General features: G+C 40.5%; 1 protein-coding gene across 2 annotated transcripts in view; it reads right to left on the reverse strand.

Moving 5' to 3' along the window:
* Positions 1-20,199, reverse strand: part of SORBS2 (sorbin and SH3 domain containing 2) — a 320,131-nt gene extending 299,932 nt beyond the window's left edge. For both annotated transcript variants that reach the window (XM_027122655.1, XM_027122654.1), the window contains exon 1: positions 19,684-20,199. The gene's annotated coding sequence lies outside the window, so the exon portion shown is untranslated. The remainder of the gene's footprint in view (positions 1-19,683) is intronic.
* Between the last annotated feature and the right edge of the window lie 395 nt (positions 20,200-20,594).

A 20,594-nucleotide genomic window follows, 5' to 3' on the forward strand; every position in this document is an offset into this window, starting at 1 on the left:
CCCCATGTACAGGCATTTAAAGTCTCTTTAAGAGAAAACCACACATTCCTGACCCAGTCAAAAACTACTAGTTTGCAACTAGTTTGCAACTCCAGATATATCATAGTTTGCAACTCCAGGTATATCATAGTTACAGTGATTTTCTTTTTTTTTTTTAATATTTTTTGATGTGGACCATTTAAAGTCTTTATTAAATTTGTTACAACATTGCTTCTGTTTTATGTTTTGTTTTTTTGGCCATGAGGTATGTGTGATATTAGCTCCCCGACCAGGGATTGAACTCACACCCTCTGCTTTGGAAGGCAAAGTCTCAACCACTGGACCACCAGGGAAGTCCCTATAGTGATTTTCTTTAAACTTAAACATTTGAATGAAATATTTTCCTGCTTCTAAAGAGAAGGAAACCATACTTAAAACAGTGGCTTCTAAATTTTAGTTTATACAGGATTCCCAAGAGGAGCTTATTACCAATGTGGGTTGCCGGGTACCACGACCTTGCAAGATTTCTGATTCTGCAGGTCTGTGGACAGGGTATTTGTGACAGGTGGCCCAGGCTTCCATGGGCACCTCATCGATCACTGTGTATCCATTTGATCCAATTCACACCAGTTGTGCAAGGACTGAATCTCACATGATGTAAAAAGGCTCCAACCTCTAAGTCATCGTTGCTCCAGCTTCCAAAGTCTTTCATAATTGAGTTTAAAATGAGTTTGAAGTAGCCTCCCATCAAACACCCCATTTTTATGTTCTATCAAAGGTCAACTTTTTTTTAAGACATCAAAGAGATTTTTAACTGCCTGACTTTTGGTGTTAGAGAAACGGGGGTTTGAGTCCCACGTTGTGCCATTTAAAGAAGAATGAACTTGGGGAGGTCATTTTACCTCTCAGCCTCAGTTTTGTCACCTGTAAAATGGAGCTAATAAGAGACCTGACCTCATGATGTGATTGTGAGGAGTAAATGAGATAATATATGCAAAGCACTTAGCACTATACCTGGTGCATAGAATGCAAAATCAATGCTTGTTGTTATCATTATTCTTCTTCTTTAAGAATCAACACATTATGCTGATAACTTATGAGCGTGATAGTTTTGTGCTTATTTACTGGAGTGTTTTACATATCTACCTCCCTATTCTCCAAATATCACAAAATAACCTACAGTTGTAGTTTTTATTATTTCATGTCAGTGGGGAAGAAAAGTGTGTCTCTACTATAATACTAGGATTACAGTTTTAAATTGGAAGATTCCAAATCTCTTGAGCTTTCTGTTTCAATAAAATATTTCTTCTTATCACTATCATACATTATTCCGATCATACAACTTATGCAATATAATATTTCCTTAATTGTTATCCATTTGTTTCCAAACAATGTGAAAAATCATAGTTTCTATGTTCTTACTATAATATAAAAAAGGCAACATTCTGTGATGGAAAAAGTAGCAATGATCTGCATAAGAAATTCTGTGAATTTCTGCCTCTCCCTTCCTTAATTAATGCATTAATGCAACATGTTTTTATTAAAGTCCAAGTGCCTGTGAAATGTATGTCTCTAAAAACTCAGTGCATTGGGCTTCCCTGGTGGTGCAGTGGTTGAGAGTCCGCCTGCCAATGCAGGGGACACGGGTTCGTGCCCCTGTCCAGGAGGATCCCACATGCCGCGGAGCGGCTAGGCCCGTGAGCCATGGCCACTGGGCCTGCGCGTCCGGAGCCTGTGCTCCGCGACGGAAGAGGCCACAGCAGTGAGAGGCCCGCGTACTGCACCAAAAAAAAAAAAAAAAAAGTATTATCATGATATTTCATTCTTATTCAAAATAGAGGAGGAAAAAGGAGGAAGGAAGGAAGGAAGGAGGACAGAGTGGGGAAAGTGGGAAAGGAGAAAAGAATCAATTTATCAACAAATGTTAGTTGAGCAACTACAATATACTTAACGCTATCTCAGGAGCTAGGAGAAAGTTTTTGTCCTGAAGAAGTTTATAGTCTGACTATGATAAAAAAGATTAGACAAAAAATAAAGAAAGGAAAGAAAGAAAAAGAGAGAGACAGAAAGAGAGAAGAAAATAATAAGGATATGTAAATAAATGGTCTGGCCTCAGTTTACAGGTGTTCAGAGTAAGGAGATAAAAATGGGAGAAAAGCAATTCCTTTATGAGCTTTTCCCAATGTACCTCTCAGGAGGAAACCTCCTTCATATTAAAAACTCAACAAAAACAACTTAGGACACCAACTGGAGGATGGAGCCCCAAGGTCAAGAGGCAAAGAAATTACTTAGAAGTAGCTGCACAGCTCTGCTTAAGGGATGAAGAGGGATTTATGTGATGCAGAGCAGAGAAGGCAGTGAATACAGGGCGAAAAGGGGACTTATCCCCTAAGAATGTGGAGAAATCGTGTTGAGGACATTCGAGGGTTCAGGAGACGGTGCTAAGTCATCTTGTCATAACCATAGTTTTTACAGTGTCGGCGGCCACTGCCAGCAAGAGGGAAGGGCTGTGCGTCTCTGCTCCTCTTAATTCTGTAGGTGAGGATGTACTTTGGCCAGTGACGACTGTTGCTATGAAAAAACAAAAAATTCCCTGCACATTAAGTGTTAGGTTGGCTAAATAGAGACCTATAAACCTTCACCAAACCAACGCCATTAAGGATCTAAGCCAACTACATGGCCTTTACTCTTTATCCAGAGCCAAGCTTTTATTAGAAAATGTAAGGAGAACAGAGAGTCTCCCGAAAGCACTGTCACTGCATTGCAGGGCTGCATTCACTGGGAGCGTCGGAGACCAGCATCGGTGCAGGTGCAGACTCCCTGCACAGACGAGCCACCCTGTGTTCAGGTCTCGCCCTTCCTATGACTTATCCTCTGAAGGAAACACACCCTTTTCCAACCACTCATGAAAAGTTTCTCAAAACTTTTATCATCCGGGCTTCCCTGGTGGCACAGTGGTTGAGAGTCCACCTACCGATGCAGGGGACACAGGTTTGTGCCCCGGTCCGGGAAGATCCCACATGCCGCGGAGCGGCTGGGCCCCTGAGCCATGGCCGCTGAGCCTGTGCGTCCGGAGCCTGTGCTCCGCAACGGGAGAGGCCACAACAGTGAGAGGCCCGTGTACCGCAAAAAAAATTCCAGCAAAAAAAAAAAAAAATTCCAGCATGATCATTTTAAAATTTCTAAATTTCATTGAAATTCTGCTCACAATTATCTTCTTGAATAATAAGTTATTCTATTCCAACATGGCATTTGATTGATTTTAATTATGACAGAATTTCCTGTCTGCTTGTTTCTTTAATCCGATTTTAAGGAAAATTCACTAGTCTTACACTAGTGTGAGAGTGAATGCTTTAAGAGATTTAGATGAAAATGCTTCTTATACCTTTGAGAAGTGCATTCCCTGTCCACCTTAATATCTTTTTGTAAAACGTATTATGTTCTGCAATTTACTAGCTGTCCATTTGTGGGTGAGTTAATGTCTCTCAACTTCTTTTTACTCAGTCATACAGTAGGACTGATAAAAAAAAATTTAACAGAGATATTGTAAAAATTAACTACAATGGCAGCTTAACCATCTGCCTGAATTCAAATCTTTTGCTTTGGCAACACCATAATGTGTTAATCTCAAGGTCGATGGGCTTTTATGGTTATGATCGTGACAAGCCCTTCAGAAGTGAGGAACCCCATCCATACCTCCTGGGCATAAGAACACACACTCTGCCTTTTTGAAAAATACCTCTAGGTCTGTCCTGCCCCAAAGTGGTAAGAGATATATTTAGCAGGACTCCACATTTTTGATTAAATCCTCCTACACTCTTCTCATTCAAGAGCTCATCAAGTGATGCCTAATTAAAACCGTAAGACATAAACCAACACTTTGCTTTAGTAAGAAAAGGAAGAGAGTGGAAGTGATGATTACAATATGATGTGAAAGAGGGCTGCTGCCTCCGATGGCATTGGAAGTCGGTCCCAGAGAGGTGTTCTGTACAGTCAGCTCCTGCATCTCCCGCTTTCTGTGCAGTGTCAGTGGAGAATTACTTATCTCTTTTTACACAGAGTATCTCTTCTTCTCTCTACCCTTTCAAACTCAGTCTCATTTTTCTAAATAGCACGTTTGTTGTACTGCTCAGATACTTTCAATGGCTGCTCACTTCCTAGATTCTAGAGAAGTAGTTCTTAACATTTTGCAGTTCAGATATGGTTTTGATAATCTCAGAGAGCCTAGGATCCTCTCCCCCAGAAAAATGTACACACACACACACACACACACACTTTTATTTTGACTCAGTGCTCTAAAGCCTGTCCATAAACTCCAGGTTAAACCATTTGCTCAAGAAGATAAGAGCCCATATTTCTTACGCTAAAAGTCAAAGCTCTCTATCACCTACCATTCATTTCCAATGACTTGGCCATTGCTGAAATCTCAGTTGTAAAGTATCCACTCTGATAATTATCACTTATCATATTAGATGACTTGTTCTAGCACTGCTGCTCCGAGAATTACTTATTTCTCTGAGAATTCTAGGGCACTGGCACTACTACGTTCTCGCTGTCCTCAGCTCTGCTCCCCATGTGCCACGTTTCTATTCAACAGCATCGTTGTCATTACCCATTCATGCAATCATTCCCCTTGTTGTCTTCTTTAATTCCCTTGTCCTTTAATTTTCCCTTTGTATACTAGTCCAGCAATATACCCATCTGGTTAAACCCAGCTCTCTAACTACTTTATGTCTGCTTCAAATAGTGAATGCAACTAAGGAAATGCGCACAAGCATGCCGATAGGTCTTACTTCACATATACGACGACACATTTCAAATAGGTCTTGGTATTGTCTGGCAGTTCTAACAAATTTCCCAATAAGTGTTTTTGTTCACACTCCTAGAGGACTTTTAATCTTCTTTTTAAACTTCCAGCTTCCACCCTCCAGCCACACACTATCAGTTGATGATCTTGCTTTATACTTTTTTGAGAAAACAGAAGTATTCTGATGAGAATGACTTCATCTTCTACTCCAAACACCACTTGACCTAGAATTTCTCTTCTCTCCCACTTTATTGAACTATCTCTCCTTCTCTCTGTAAAAGACAAGCCATTCCATTGTGTACTGGAAGTTTTACCTCTTTCACTACTCAATAAATTCTGCCATGCAATTATTCCTAATGTCTCCCGGGACCATCAGTTTCTTCCTCTTCACTGGAATGGTTCCATCAGCATTCTAATATGCGGCAATGCTTCCCATCTTAACAAGATGGTGCTTCCCTTGGCTCCCATTGCCCTCTAACTGCTGCTACTCATCTCTTTACTCCCTTTCCCAGCAGAAATATGTACACTGTTTGTCTCAATTTTCTTACCTCCCATTCTCTTGATAATACACTCAACCCTTTCATCCCCATCATGTCAATGAAACCATTCCTGTCATAGTCACCAACTCTCTCCATCTTGTGAAATCCAAATGTGAAGTCAAAGCCCTCTTCTTCCTTGACCTCTCAGTAGCATTTGACCCAGATGACATGCTTTTTCTTGAAGCATTTCTTTCCTTATCTTCTAGGACACCACACACTCTCTGGGTTTCACTCCTACATCACTGACTGCTCCTTCATTCTCTACCTCTACCTCAGGGATGCTTCAGAACTTGGGCCTTGGTTTTCCACCTCTTCCCCTCCTTTGGTGATCTCAAACGGTTTAAATGTCACTAAACACCAATGACTCCTAAGCATGTATCTCCAGCTCCAACCTCTCAGTTTATCTCCAGTAGAGTCAACAGCCCAGTTACCACCGGGATTACTAGTGGGAGTTCAAACTTTCAAAGGGCTGGACAGAACGACTGCTTTATTAAACACCTTCCCCACAAACCTCCTCCTTGCCCATCTACCCTTTAATCCTCAACCACTTAACCCGTCCTGTAGGTTCTTCCACAGAACATATCAGCATCCTATTACATCTCGCCGTGTCCACAACCAGGACCTCTAATGACCCCTGTCCAAGCCTCTCGCCTCTCATTGGACTCTGCATTCATCTCCTCGCTGGTCTCCCTGCTTCCACGGCTGCCCTTCTGCAGTCCAAGAATAAACTTATGAAACAGAAATCGACTCATTTCATTCTCCTGTTTAAAATTCTCTAACACCTTCTCAGCACATAGAGAATAAAATCCAGATTTATTACCATGATCTTTATCGACTTTTATACTGTGACGCAACCTACTTCTCTGACATTTCCTGCACCCCTCTCCAGCCAAGCTGGCCCCGCCAACTTGTTCCTGCGCGGGGCCTTTATCCTTGCTGAGTTTTCTACTGGAACACTCTCCCCCGGGGTTTTGCATGGCTGCTTCATTCCCAGCATTCGGGGCTCTGTCCTTGTTCCTCTTCAAAGAGCTCTTCTAGATCACCCTACCTGAAAACACTACACCTGTTTATCCTCTAGACATGTAGCTCTCAACCACGGGTGATTTTGCCACCCAGGGGCCCATTAACAATGTCTGAAGACAGTTTTGGTTGATGCCACTAGGAGGGTGCTACCGGCATCTCATGGGCAGAGGCCAGGGATGCTGCTAAACTTCCTACAAAGCACAGCACAACCCCACAGCAAAGAGTTATCTGGCTCCAAGTGTCAAGAATGGTGGAGTTGAAACACCATGCCCTTGTTCTGCTTTATTATTATCACAGCACTTACTAGTATACTAACAGTAGCTTACATTTGTTTTAGATTTACCATGTGCCAGACACTGTTCTGTAAATACAGTACAAATTATAAAGCTTGTCATGTATTTTTCTCATTGATCCTCACACCAACCCTACGAGGCAGGTACTATTATTATCTTCATTATATAGACAAGACACTGAGGCATGGAAAGCTTAAATATCTTGCTCGAGGTCAAACTGGGGAACTGGGATTTGAGTCCAGACTGTCTGGCTCCAAAGCCTACCCCTTTAGCCATTACATTATACGGCTGTGAGATTACATTTTTGACTATGTGTCTATTATCTGTCTTTTCCCACTAGTATATAATCTCCATGAGAACAGGGTCCTTGGCTGTCTTGTTCATCCCTGGACCCTCTCTATCTAGACACATAGTAGGCACTCAAAAATCTTGAATGAGTGAAGGGTCCCACGTACCCTACCAGCATTACTTCCCATGATTTTCGCAAACAAACAGAGACAATTTCCCAGGTAATGACATCCTTCCTCTCTATCCTTGAGGCATTCCACTTTCTTTCCTTCTCTGTGACTCAGCCCACACTCTCTCCCAGGTCTGGTTTGTCCTCCTTACCCCTTTCCTCAATCCTTGCACAAATGGTACCCATTTCTTCAGCCTCGCCTCAAATCTTACATAACACATTTCAGTTCCCTATATACATATTGTCTTCTGGTGGAAAGAATTTTAGAGATCATAAAGTTCAAATGATTTATTTTACATTTGAGAAAAATAAAACTCAGAAAAACTGAATAAGATACTGACAAAAAGCCCCCTTTCTCTTCTGTTTGCAATTGGCATATAACTGAAATGCTGGTGGGAGGAGATAATTTGTAGAAGCTTCTGGGACAGCATGTCCCCTATAGCTTAGCAAAGTACTTTCCCTCAAGTACTGCCTTTACTTAGCTGACTACATTTCTCCAGTTTCATATTTTCTTTACTCCTAACCTTCAGGACAATGTGTCCTCATGTTCTTATTTAGAATAATTTCCACCTGTGCCCTGATTTATTTTAAAAAAGATCAGAAGTATGGTTCTTGCCTTTAGGGAGTTTAGAATAGACAGGGAAGAGACAATGTATGTTTTTATCTGAGGTCTTCCTTTGTGATTCATGCTGGTTCATATTATGAAGGAGTTACTGCAAGAACAGGTCATGGCTCTCCAAATTGTTCTGATTATTTCTGGGAGTGTAACAGAAGAAATGTGGTTTTGATTTACACCTAGATGATGAATGGATGCTGGCATACTTAATAATTAGGACAAGAGAAAAGAAATTCCACAGTTAACCTGTATGATATCATCAATTTGTTCTATAATATACATGGTTTAATTCAACAATAACTTATAGAAGGCTTTTGGCACTTCTTCTGATGGAAAGGAATTGGATAAATGGTGTTTCTGGTGAGATACTCTCTTCTTAGGTCACTGAACACGTGCAAGAAAGATATACCTGGAAAAGACTCTTAGGTTGTTTAAGGCAATTTCAGTGTGGCAAACATAGTAGTTATTTGGAGAACAAGATATTCCACAGGGTGACAAATTACCATCCTTCAGACCACCTGAGGATTCAAAGAGGAAAACCTTTCTGTATAATAGGAAGATCTGGCAGTCACCACCTTAACCAAAATATCCAGTGCAACATGACTGAAGTTGGACATCATTGAAGTGTGTGCCTCCAGATGTGATGCCATGTAAAGCATCACTTAGGACGTGGCCTTCCCCCAGACTGATAACCAGTTTCTACTCAAGCTGAAAGAACTAATTGCCAGTGTATAGGAAACAAAGGGAATGAGAAACAATGTAAACCTCATCGCAAAGAGACAGCCACACAAATACTGATTGTGGAACATTTTACAAGACAACTGGTTTGCTCTCTTCAAAGGTCAATGTCATGGGGAAAAATAGTGGAGGGCAGTATACTAGATTAATAGAGACTAAATACATGAACCTCAAAGATAACCTGGTTGAAGAACAAAAGAATAAAATCATTAATAAGGAATAATGGAAGAAGTTTGAAAATGAAATAGACATTAGATGATATTAGCAAACTACTTATTTTCTTAGTTGTCTTATAGAATTAACGCTGTGTAGAATAATGTCCTTATTCTCAGGGTATCAATATCTATGAGAGAAGTGTGTCATGATGTCTGCAACTTAATTTCAAATGCTTCTTCAAAATGCACACACATGGGGATGTAGCAATACGGCAAATGTTAATAATTAAATCTAGGTAGCAGATACCTTTCAACTTTTCTGTTTGTTTGAAGGTTGAATGTAAACGTGTTGAGATGAAGCTAATGGCGGTCTTCTGGAAAATTACCCACTAAAGCTATGTCCCACTCACATTTGTTAGCCTGTATTCTTTCTTAGGAACCATGTTATGAAAATTTCCTATCCTGTAAAATTACATAAATAGCCATCTACTTTCCTTTTCCAAATCTGCTGCAAATTCTAATTAGTGATTGGCAAAAAGTATTAGAGTGCCCCCAAAAGAGTTATTAGGTACAAAATCAAAGCCATTGTATAGATACTGGCTTGGGAGTATCACGATCTGGATTCCAGCACTTATACTTCCATTAACATGTGTATGACATTGGCCAAACCACTTAAATACCTACAAAGATTGAGCCTCAATTTCATTTTATTTCAAAGGATCTGGATTTCGTGGTCTTCCATTTCTAACCGATGATTCCAGGCTATGAATTTGTATAATACAGTGAAATTAGATACTATAAAGACATGGCATGTCTAGAATTTGGATCTGCAATGCATAGTGCAGAAATCACACAGCGCTTTGATGCATTTATACTTTTCACACTGTAGAAAATTGAAATGTGGCACAGAGTCATAAATATTTAACAAGAAAAACTAGGCATATGAAAAGCATTCAGCAATACATGTGTGTGAAGCTTTGCTGAAAGCAGTCATTGGACAGGCAGATCAAGTGACTTTATGTCCTGGAAAATGAAACAAGTATAAAGGAGTATGAGTCTGTGAATTTTTTGAAAGTCATTGGTAAGCCAATAAATATTATGAAGAACCTAGGGACAGGACAGGAATAAAGACACAGACGTAGAGAATGGACTTGAGGACACAGGGAGGGTAATGGTAAGCTGGGATGAAGTGAGAGAGTGGCATGGACATATATACACTACCAAATGTAAAATAGCTAGCTAGTGGGAAGCAGCCGCATAGCACAGGGAGATCAGCTCGGTGCTCTGTGACCACCTAGAGGGGTGGGATAGGGAGGGTGGGAGGGAGATGCAAGAGGGAGGAGATATGGGGATATATGTACACATATAGCTGATTCACTTTGTTATACAGCAGCAACTAACACAACATTGTAAAGCAATAATACTCCAATAAGGATGTTTAAAAAATATTATGGTGTGTCTAGCAATCATGAAACATGTTTTCCCATTAATCCTATGACTCAGTTAAGTGTAGGATTAGTACCACCATCAACAGCTGAGACATTTGATGTCAAATATCTGTTACAAATCACCGTCTTACTGAATTCTTCAAATGCAGCAACTAACAATTCATGGGGAAAAGGGCCCTGATCTCAAGGCTTTCAAGGATGCTCTGAATATATGATCATTAGTGCTCTGGGGACCTTGGAGATTATGAATCACGTTGAACTACGTAGTCATACACACCAGTGTGTTCCACGTTGTACTCAAAAGTTAGTGTTGATTTGGAAAGGGCCCTGGACATTAAATAGAATATTGACCTTTAGCAATTATTAAGCTACGTGCTAGAGCAGCATTTGTTTGATTGCTTGGAGGTTTACTCCACCTATTTGACTCTGTCAACTAGTTGATACAGTGACGATTGCATTGAGTGGTTGACCGTTTTGAGAAGTTTATAAACCCCATCAGATCTCTTCTAACAGGATCACGTTGGATAAATGAGGAAGCCAGAACTATCCACACGTAAAAAGTATGCCATATTAATTAGCAAAAGTTTAAACTATCCCTTCAAAATTTTGACTCAGTTTAGGTCAAAAGGAAGCACATTTAATGAATGGCATTTTACATCACGAATGAAAAATGATGGTAATTCAAATCCCAAGTTATATCCTGATCATTGCACAATTCTGGCAAATCTCAAAGGATATTTGATTTCATGTACAGCTCCTCTTATGGCATTTCATTTATGACATTTTTATAGGAAATAGGTTTTGCTTTGCCACTTTCATTACAGAGGATTCTTGCTTTTCTCATCATTTATTCATTCAACAAACATTTTTGGAGAACCAGGAAAATATAAAAAAATAAACATGGTCCATGTGTTAGAAATATGAACAGGAGGCTAAATGAGATTGAGAAAGGACATCTAGTTCATGCTGGGTAAGCATGTAAGCTGTAAAAAGAATGAGCAGGGATTGCTGCAGGATGTGACACACCAAGACGGAGGTGTTAGTGGTAGGAGTAGGGAAGTGACATGATGGAGGGGTTGGGGGACAATGAACCAGGTAGAAGCAGCAGCGTTTCGAAAGGCTTGAGGTGGTGTAACAAGATATGTTTGACAAATAGCTCAAAGTGCATGAAATACAGAGTGGGGTGTGCAGAGGCAATTAGGAGAAAATCTCACATATTGAGAGGTGATCAAGAAAGATTTTGTAATCCACAAGGGAAGCTGGACTTTATTCTGAGAACACAGAGCTATCTGGGAAGTTACTAGCATGAGTAAAGTGTGCTTTAGAAGGAGAATGCTGGCTCTTATGTACAAGTTGAACAGGGTGGGTCTAGAGATCTGTACAAGGTTGTTGCCATAATCTGAACCAAAAAAATCTGAGAATGTGAATTAAGGGAGTGGTGAGGATGAAGGAAAAAAGAGGTAGTTTGAAAGAGCAATAAACCCACAAACATGTTTGTAAGTTTAGCTGTCTGAAAAAATCTGAACTGTGTGAAGCCTAAAGTTATGATGAGAGTTAGCTATAGATATGAATTCCAGAAAAAAATCAACGCATGACATTTATTGAACAGTCATGTTTCAAAATATTTTCCTTCGGTAGACAATGTTCTAATCAAAATGTCAGCAAAGGGAATACAAACCAAACCAAACTAAATGAAAAACAAAAAAAACTTCCATCTCCTCATCCACCTTATTTTCTCTCCTAAATAACGGCTTCATTCTTTAAAAAATACATCAATGGAAGAAGTTCAACGCAGTGTATGTGTGAGCCTGGTTTTGTGAACAGGACATACTTTACAGCACACATCTTTAATATGTAAAATGTAAAGGGCTGAATAAGACAATAAAACCTTCTCCAAAATGTCACTTAGCTTTTTATTTTATCAAACAGATAAAAAATAATTCAGTAACATAAAATGCAAAATTATGACCTGCTGGACTGCTCTCTACTCCAGAACTTGTCCTTTGTCAGTGTGTCAGGGTGATAAAACCAGACACCTCTCCCTGGGCAGTAACCCAAAATGGGTCCCTGGGCTATAAATTAACACTATCACTCCCCCAATTTCTACCCCATCCTCCAACAGTCACACACCCAGAGTAAGGACGGGGTCAAAGGACAAAGGAGAATGTTTCCACAGTTCACAGTCCCGGTGTCTATAGCTTTCCCCTTCCAGTCTGCTTGAATTCCCTTCCCGTCCTCTCCCTACTCCCTCATCCAGAGGAATGCAGCCCCCATATGAAGTTAGTTTTCAGAGTCCACAGTCATGGGACTCTTAGGGGATGCTCTATAGATGGGGAAATCTCACAGCCCCACAGCCCTCGGTTACTTGAGCATGGAATGGAAGATTTTGTCTCCTCTAGTACCTAAGTCCCCTTTGCTTTCAATTTCTTAATTTTCCTCTAGTTCCAAACTTTGGGAATGATGTCATGTTTTTTCTTCTAAAGTAATTCACCTTTCCTCTAGCCTGAGCCATCTCCCACAGTTTACTGAAAGAGCCAGAACAGCAGAATAAAAAATGGTGTGAGCGCTAGAGTTAGGCAAACAAGTTCAACTCCAAGCCTTCTCACTTCCAGCTCTGTAGTCTTAAACAAGTCTGGCCACTCCTCTGTTGTCTCATCTGTAAAATAGGGATTACAAAATCCTTTTTCCCTTGGGGTTTTTTAAGCACATTTAAATGAATCAATTCATATAATGTACTGAGCATATGGTCTAGCGCTAAGGAAGCGCTCATGTGAATACATTACATTAATTCTGGAAGTGATTGGTTCTTTTTCTATCTATCTAGACCTTCTCTGGTTAGTTTCTTTGGGAACTGAAACTCATATTAATGCAGTCCTAGACTCCTTCCTCAGGAATTCCCTGATCTAGCTTCTCCTCTGTTCTTATATTTAATGTTTTCTGTCAGACCAACTCTACTTACCCGAACCTCTCCAGTCTCGATCAGCCCATTCTGGTTTAACTTTGTTTTACTTTGTTTATTTATTTACATTGTATCTTCTCTGAAATCCCTGGGCTTCATTATAATTTTCTCCCTAAAATACTGGCCCATCTCAGGGAACAGTTTCACATCTTATAACACACATTAGTCTTCCCTATCTTCTACCTGTCTACCTTGCTGTTAATTCATTCATTCAAGCTATGCTAATCACTTTTCTCTACATTCAAGGAGTTCAAACTGTAATGGGGAAGATAGACAATATATTGTGATGAGTAGAATGATGAATTCCAATATTAATTAGATAACATGTGTAAAATGCTCACCTAAAAGAGCACCTGGCAGATAGTAACGATCATCAAATATTAGATATCTGATTATAAGGTATAAAGAATATCACTGAAATGAAGCACATGACTCCCGTGTTCAGTGATGAACAGGAGATTTCTGGGAAATGGGAGGAGGAAGAAATTCTGCATTCCTTGCCAAGGAAACAACACGTATAAAGGCAAACATGGTGGAATGCCGACTAAAACAGCACTTGGTGTTGGCAGACTCCAAGAATTTCTGGGGAATGAGGGAAGGAGGCAGTGGACTGGAGGGGCAGGAGGTGAGGCTGCTAAATTAGGCAGATGTCAGATAGTAAAAGTCCCCTTTATACTATGCCAAGTCATGCATTTGGACTTGACTCTGGAGCAGAAAGAATTATTTGCAAATTATTAAATGCCTACTCTGCAACAGATGGCATCATAGATACTTGACATTCTTTCTCCTATTTAAACTTCAAGTGAAATACAAGGTAGATAGATATCAGTTTGGTTTCATTGTTATGGAAATCAAAGGGTCAACTGAGAAAATAGTACAGACAGGATTTGAATGAAGGTCCACTGGATTGAAATTTCGTGTTCTATTACACCACATTTTGGAAGAGATTGGACTAAGTTAGTGGGAGGTGAGGGGTAGCACTCGGATATGTTTTAAGAAAATGAATAATGTGAATAAATTTGATTTTTAAACTCATAACTTTGTAGCAGTGTGGAGAATAGATTGAGGAAGGAAGAGCGTAGAAGCAGAAAAGCCCATTAAAACCTGAAGCAGTAATATGGTGAGAGGTGTAGGAGTCTAAACAAAGAAAATGGGAAATTCAGAGAAAATGTTGAATCTAAGATCTATTTGGTAAAAATAACCGACAGCATCAGCATTCTCAAAATGCTCACTGACATTTCATCACATGAAGCCCAAGTGATGGAGGCTTAACCATCTCACCGTAATGATCGGAGGACAAGAAGAGGGGAAGGAAAGACAAAGAGTTTTTGCTATAAGCGGTAACTGGCCCTGTTAAGAATATTTTGGGAGTTCCCTGGTAGCCTAGTCCTTAGGATTTCAGGCTTTCACTGCCATGGCCTGGGTTCAATCCCTGGTCGGGGAATTGAGATCCCACAAGCTGTGCGGTGCAGCAAAAAAAAGAATGAGGTTTTGAACATCTGGCTACCGTTCAAAATTCAACCTATTTTTTTAATAACAAATAAGGAAGCACTCCCAGAGCTGGTGAATCAAATGAAAGTAGAGGCAGGTAAAGGATAAATTCTTGGAGAGGCGCTGATCAAGGGAGAAAGTTATGGTTTTGCCACAGTTAGTAACAGGGGAGACCAGCATGGGCTGTAGCAGCTCTATATTAATGTGCAGGCTGAGGGTTTGGAGGCAGTTTTCACAGAGATTCTTTATTCAACTCAGATATTTACCTAGTGCTTCTGTGTGCCCAATAGCATGGCCGGGCAGTGATAAGCCCCCCTTCCAGGATCCCAGTAATGATTCTTTTTTAAATGCATTTTTGGAGCCTTAAGAAATATAAGACCATGCTGGGGACAATACTTTTAATTTTTAATACACATTTTGACTTGTCGAGAATTGTTTTTTTTTTTAAATTAGTGTTTCCTGTTTTTCCACTAAGAAGAGGCAGAGTGTGATTTAGAGAGAGACACTTCAGAACTTCACAGGGACCTCTACAAGGGGCGATCCCCTCCATAGCGCTGGGGAGAGGGAGCTTGAAAGTCCCTGTGAACAAAATATGAATGGACTAGAGTCTTCTTCAGACGAAGAAGCTGAATGTCCACCAAATAAACATACAAATGTTTCCCTCTGTCTGTCAGTAGGAAAATGTCTAATGGTACAGTTTAAATAGGAGAAAGAAGGATGGTACCTTAGACTGATTGATTCCCAGGTCATAAACCCAGGCGCTCCCTTCAAATGATCCCATACTGACATCATACTAACACAAAACAAGGCAACCTTTTTTGGTAGTGCTCCAGCAGAATCACTCCCTTGTTTTCCATGACCTACATCAGAGGGATTTTGTAGTAACACAGTCCTGGTTGTTCACAGGCAGGTACCATCACATTACCACTCGGGCATATTACAGAAAACTTACACTTGGCTTCCCTTCTCAGTCCATGACAAGAATTTTGAAAAGTCCTAAGAAGGGTTTACAAAATCATGAGGGATGGACCCGGACTGCTCATGCAATGCCTGGGATACGGCTTTATGTGTTCCCTAATGATGAGGGTGTGGCTCATCACCCAGCTTATTCTAGAGGCCCAGCTCGATGACAGGCTAGCGCTGTCCTATAGTCGCTGCCCTTCGTCCGTGTTAGAAACCAACCTCCACCTCCCAGTAGGTGGCAGGTACTCCTGGTGTCCTTTGATGGCTGTTCTCACCAGTCCTTCCTGACATGGCACATTCTGGAGTTGGCTCCTTCACGAATGAGAGGAAACTGTTACTTTATCAGAGTGGACTTATCAGATTTGCTTGGGCAGTTCCCGGGTATCTGCAGTACCACGAGGGTGCCGGGACACATTGACCTGAGGCTTCGGAGAGATGCCGAACAAAAGGAAATTTTTCCTAATTCACAGATTTTATTGCAAGGTCAAATGGAGTCGATTAATTCAGCCACTTTACTCTTCACGGAACTTAGGTAGCTTGGTAGCTCAACGTGCATACATCGATCAGCTTCTTGGGAAATAAATTGTGTTAATAAGTTGAACAAACACTCGTGTAATATTTTCTATGAGACAGGCCTTTTGCTAGGCAATGGTAAATTTGAAGTCAGACTCTAACTCCAATCTGGGGAAGGAAACAAACAAACGTCCCCAAAACTCTAAAAAGAAGACAGAGTATTAAAAGAGGTAAAAGAAAAAAGTTAAAAGAGCTTTTTATGATGTTACTTTATCCAGAGGTGTTTACATTTCAGTGGTATCACAGGTGGATTTAAGACGCTGGCCAGTGAGTGGGGGGTTTTTGACCTTGGGACAATCAGGACCCTCCCATTAGCCACACGGCCAGGGCAGCGCCCTAAACGTTCAGTCCTCTCCTAGCAGGACAGCAGGTGCGGGAAAGCAGTGAATGGGAGTTCATTTTAAGTTCAAGAAAATCGAGGAGGTACAACTGAGTTACCTCAAATGGGGAGAGTTTGAAGGGCTTCGCAAATGTGAAGGTCACTCCTTTTCAGAGGCTGTTTTGATGTTCTTTGTTTAGATCTAAGCTGAGCATGCGGACAGCCAGAGTTAGTTTTCAACAAAGCCATCCTCCACGTTATCTCCTTACATGCATCCTGGCAAAAATAATCATCATAAAAATAAACATTTTGCTCTGTCCCTTAGTTTTTTGGTCTTTTTTTTTTTTTTTTTGCAGTACGTGGGCCTCTCACTGTTGTGGCCTCTCCCATTGCGGAGCACAGGCTCCGGGCGCGCAGGCTCAGCAGCCATGGCTCACGGGCCCAGCCGCTCCGCAGCATGTGGGATCCTCCCGGACCAGGGCACGAACCCACGTCCCCTGCATTGGCAGGCAGACTCTCAACCACTGTGCCACCAGGGAAGCCCTGTCCCTTAGATTTTGTTTTCTGTCCCCTTGTTTATTCCCCTTCAAGCCAGTAGATAAGTTCTTCCTAAGAACAGCATGAGGTCACTGCTTGCAGCAAACATCCTCATAGATGACCAAGGAAAACAAAGTGTGTATGTATCATGTTTCTCACCAACATTGCTGCCTACCTAGGCTTTCTACTTTATTTTGGACCCAGAGACCAATTTTACGTTCCTAGTCCACCAGGTCTGTCTGTAGGCGTTAGTAAGTTATCTTGGTGCAATAAGGTGTTTTCCAGCCTCCAGTGACTGCTGCTTCTCTCAGTAGCATCCCTTTTGCCTGGACTCCCCACCTCCCCACTTTTTTTTGTAATCTCTCTCCTACTCAGCAGTCCCCTATCAGCATCTGCTCTTAGGTCCTGCCCAAAGACCAAGGTGTAATCATATCTTCAAGTAGTCTTGCCAAGGCTATTTGCATTTAAATGGGATTCAAAGCCTTACACTGAAGGCATTGCTCTCACAAGGCAGAAATTTAGACATTATTGGAGAGATGGAAGAGAATGCAGGGGGTGGAGGACAGCGATGAACTAACAAGGGCCTTTCTCCTGCTTCTACAGTAGTCAATTCCCTCTTCTAAGTGTAAAGAGTAATCACGTCTATACCCAGTCAACCCCAAGGAGGTCAGACTTGACTTTGACATCATATCTTTTCAATTACACCCTTCTCCTATTTACATAAACTACGTATAATTATGTGGATTCCTCTAACTCTCACAAGCCAACCAGGTAGGGCTAATCTGCCCAGGTTCACAGGTAGGTGGCAATGCTGGGACTTATTAAGCCAGATCTGTCTGGAACCAAAGGCCAGTCCCCGTCTATTATTTTACCCCCATACAGCTTCCGAGGAAAATGCCCCCTTCCTTGCTTTACTTCCATCCCTTTAACCTGTCTCTCGCTGACCTAAAATGCTTTATTGATTCCAACCTCATTTTCTAACATTACACTTTTATTCTTCCTTTAATAGAAATACGTGTTACATCATGTCAGGTGTAAGGACACTTCTTATAGTTCAAGTACAAGATATCATCCTTCTATATTCTCTTCTGCAGAATAACACTAATTCCTATATTCCCATTACCATTCATTGAAGTTGCTACTGAATTCCCTATGGCCATCCAATTAATCGGCTAATTTTGCATTCTCCAAAGCCATGTCTTTTAAACATAGAAATAAAAAGGCAATAATTTCACATGTATAAAAAATATTCTTGTTTTTATTGTATAGTTGATTTTTAAATTTTAAGACTTAGAGTTTTAACTTTTATATTATTTTATTATGATGAACGTATTATAACTAAATGGTGACTTTTCAAGTTTAAACAGTGATTTAAAAATATTAGCTATACATATTATTTTTATTGTTTATATGATATTCTATAAATAAAATCATGCATCTTATAAATATTTATAGAACCTGAAAGTCACAAAGTGTATCATAATACATAATTAATGATGTTACAGAGGCAAAGTGTATTTAGCGCCACAGACCATAATTAATAAATAAATGAATAAAAGCAAGGGTAAAAAAATACCACTGGCCTAGAAATTCAGAAACTATAACCAATGCCTTAATATCCCCCCTCTTTTAAAAAATACACAAAGAATTTGCATTACTTAAGAGAGCTTTCAGAGACATAATATGAAAACATTAGTCCTGATAATTAGCTATAGAGGTTAAAATGTTAATGGGCCATGCTTTTCAGAGATAACTGGAAAATGAAGCAAAGCACTGCCTGCATTCATTTCTGCTCCCTGAGACAACAGTTTATCTCAACTTCATTCAGGCCACCATTGATAATCCACCAGTGTGTAATTTCAAATGTCCCACAGAGGATAACATACAACTTGCCAGTGAAACCTTTCTATATGGCTAGCAATTTAATATCTCAGCCGTAAGTTAAATCTTGCCTAATGTATGGTAAATGATGGAAAGCCCCTGTTATATCCATTCCTTCCAACAGATAATTGATGCAGAGGAGAGACAAAAGAAGGGGCTCACTCTAAAAAATAAATGCCCCACAGAGCAATCTCATGCCTCACCTAATGCAGTGTGTTTTCATGGGTTTTTGTTACCCTGCAGCATATTAAATTATCCTCCCAATTACCTTGGCAACTAACACAAGAGCTCCTAATATGCTGATGACTTTTGGACAATTACACCAGCTGTCAGTAAGAAATGATAATTAAGGTATCTTATTATTAAGCACGGTGAGAATATGCAAAGTGTTTGTTTTTTATAAAACTTGTGTCTAAAGCATAGAGGAATCCTCATACCGACAAAATTCTCTTTCTCTACCTGAGATCAGCATTGTGGTCCCTTTTCTCTCTGGGGCTGGGGAGACAGCCAGATAAACTGCAGCGACCTTTGAGATATGTGGTCCCCCCACTCCCGTCCGCCCCCCCCCCCAGTTCTTTCCCTGGGTCTCTTTAGTTATAAAGGTAGCAGAATGTGATGATTTAAAGCCACATTTTTGGCCAGCTTACCTTCAGAACAATAGCAACAATAACAAAGAGTCAGTCCTAATAAAGGGTCTTTGAACAGTCAGCTTAAGCCACGTAAAAGTGTTCCTTTATTCTGCTTATTACCGTCTCCCCCAGAGGTTAACCGTCTTAAAACGGCTGGCATTTCGACTGAGACCAGGAACAAAGCATTACTAGAAAGCAAAGAGATCCTCCAGCGCCAGCATCTTGCTTCCCGTAATTCTCAAGAAATAGAACAACTCAATGAAAAAGAACCGATACCTTTGAACGAGAACATTCCAGCACAGGAATATCGTCTTGTTGGCTGCTGTGCAGAATGAGTTGCTTGGGCATATATCTCTCTCTTCTTAGCTACGGGGTCTGCTTGGTGACTGCTGCCAACATAGGGAGCGTTACAACATGTATGTGGTGTTCGTCCGCAATAAAAGGAGACTAACCAGCCCAGCTTGGCGCTGCTCGCCGGAGGCATCAGATCTTTAGACCCTCGCCATCCGATTGGCTGCTTGCTAGTCTCACTGTACTCGGCTGCCTTAACCTTCCACTGTGTTCAATATATTTTCCCCAGGGATATAGTCAGAGAATTGCTGGTTAGGGAATTGGAGGCAGGTTAAATTGAGCTGGTTTTAAAAAGCAGTGACATGATTTCCTATGAACATGTCTAATGTTTAATTTTCCAAAGTTCTACATAACCTACCCGGAAGAAACCTAATAAAATGGATATAATTTAACAACAGCAGTTTTGTGTTTCCTCTCTGAAAATACCTTGAGCTTACTGCACGCATAACACAGCACCGAAGTGATCAGGTGGCATCTTGCAGCGTGGCATGTCTGTATAATCAATATTAAATCAAAACAGATGGGGATGACAGAATATATTAAGAGGGTTATTAAAAATACCAGGCCATGCTGTTGAATGAGGCTGCTGAAGCCATCTCAAGAAAGTGTTATAAATCACTTACACAAAATGCTCTTACAATATTTATGGTTGACTTTATATATATAGCTACGATAATGAAAACCTAAAGATCAATGACAAGCAGTAAATGCTTTGTTACCATCTCTAGAAGAAAACTACCAGAAAGAAATATCAAATCCTGTATTCTATGAAAGCAGGCCAAATAAGGAAAGAATAAAAACGTACACCTTTATCATCTCCTATCCATATATTAGTT

This window comes from Aethalodelphis obliquidens, unplaced genomic scaffold (genome assembly GCF_003676395.1).
Source record: "Aethalodelphis obliquidens isolate GAN/ISIS:26980383/991018 unplaced genomic scaffold, ASM367639v1 scaffold25, whole genome shotgun sequence".
Taxonomy (NCBI): domain Eukaryota; kingdom Metazoa; phylum Chordata; class Mammalia; order Artiodactyla; family Delphinidae; genus Aethalodelphis; species Aethalodelphis obliquidens.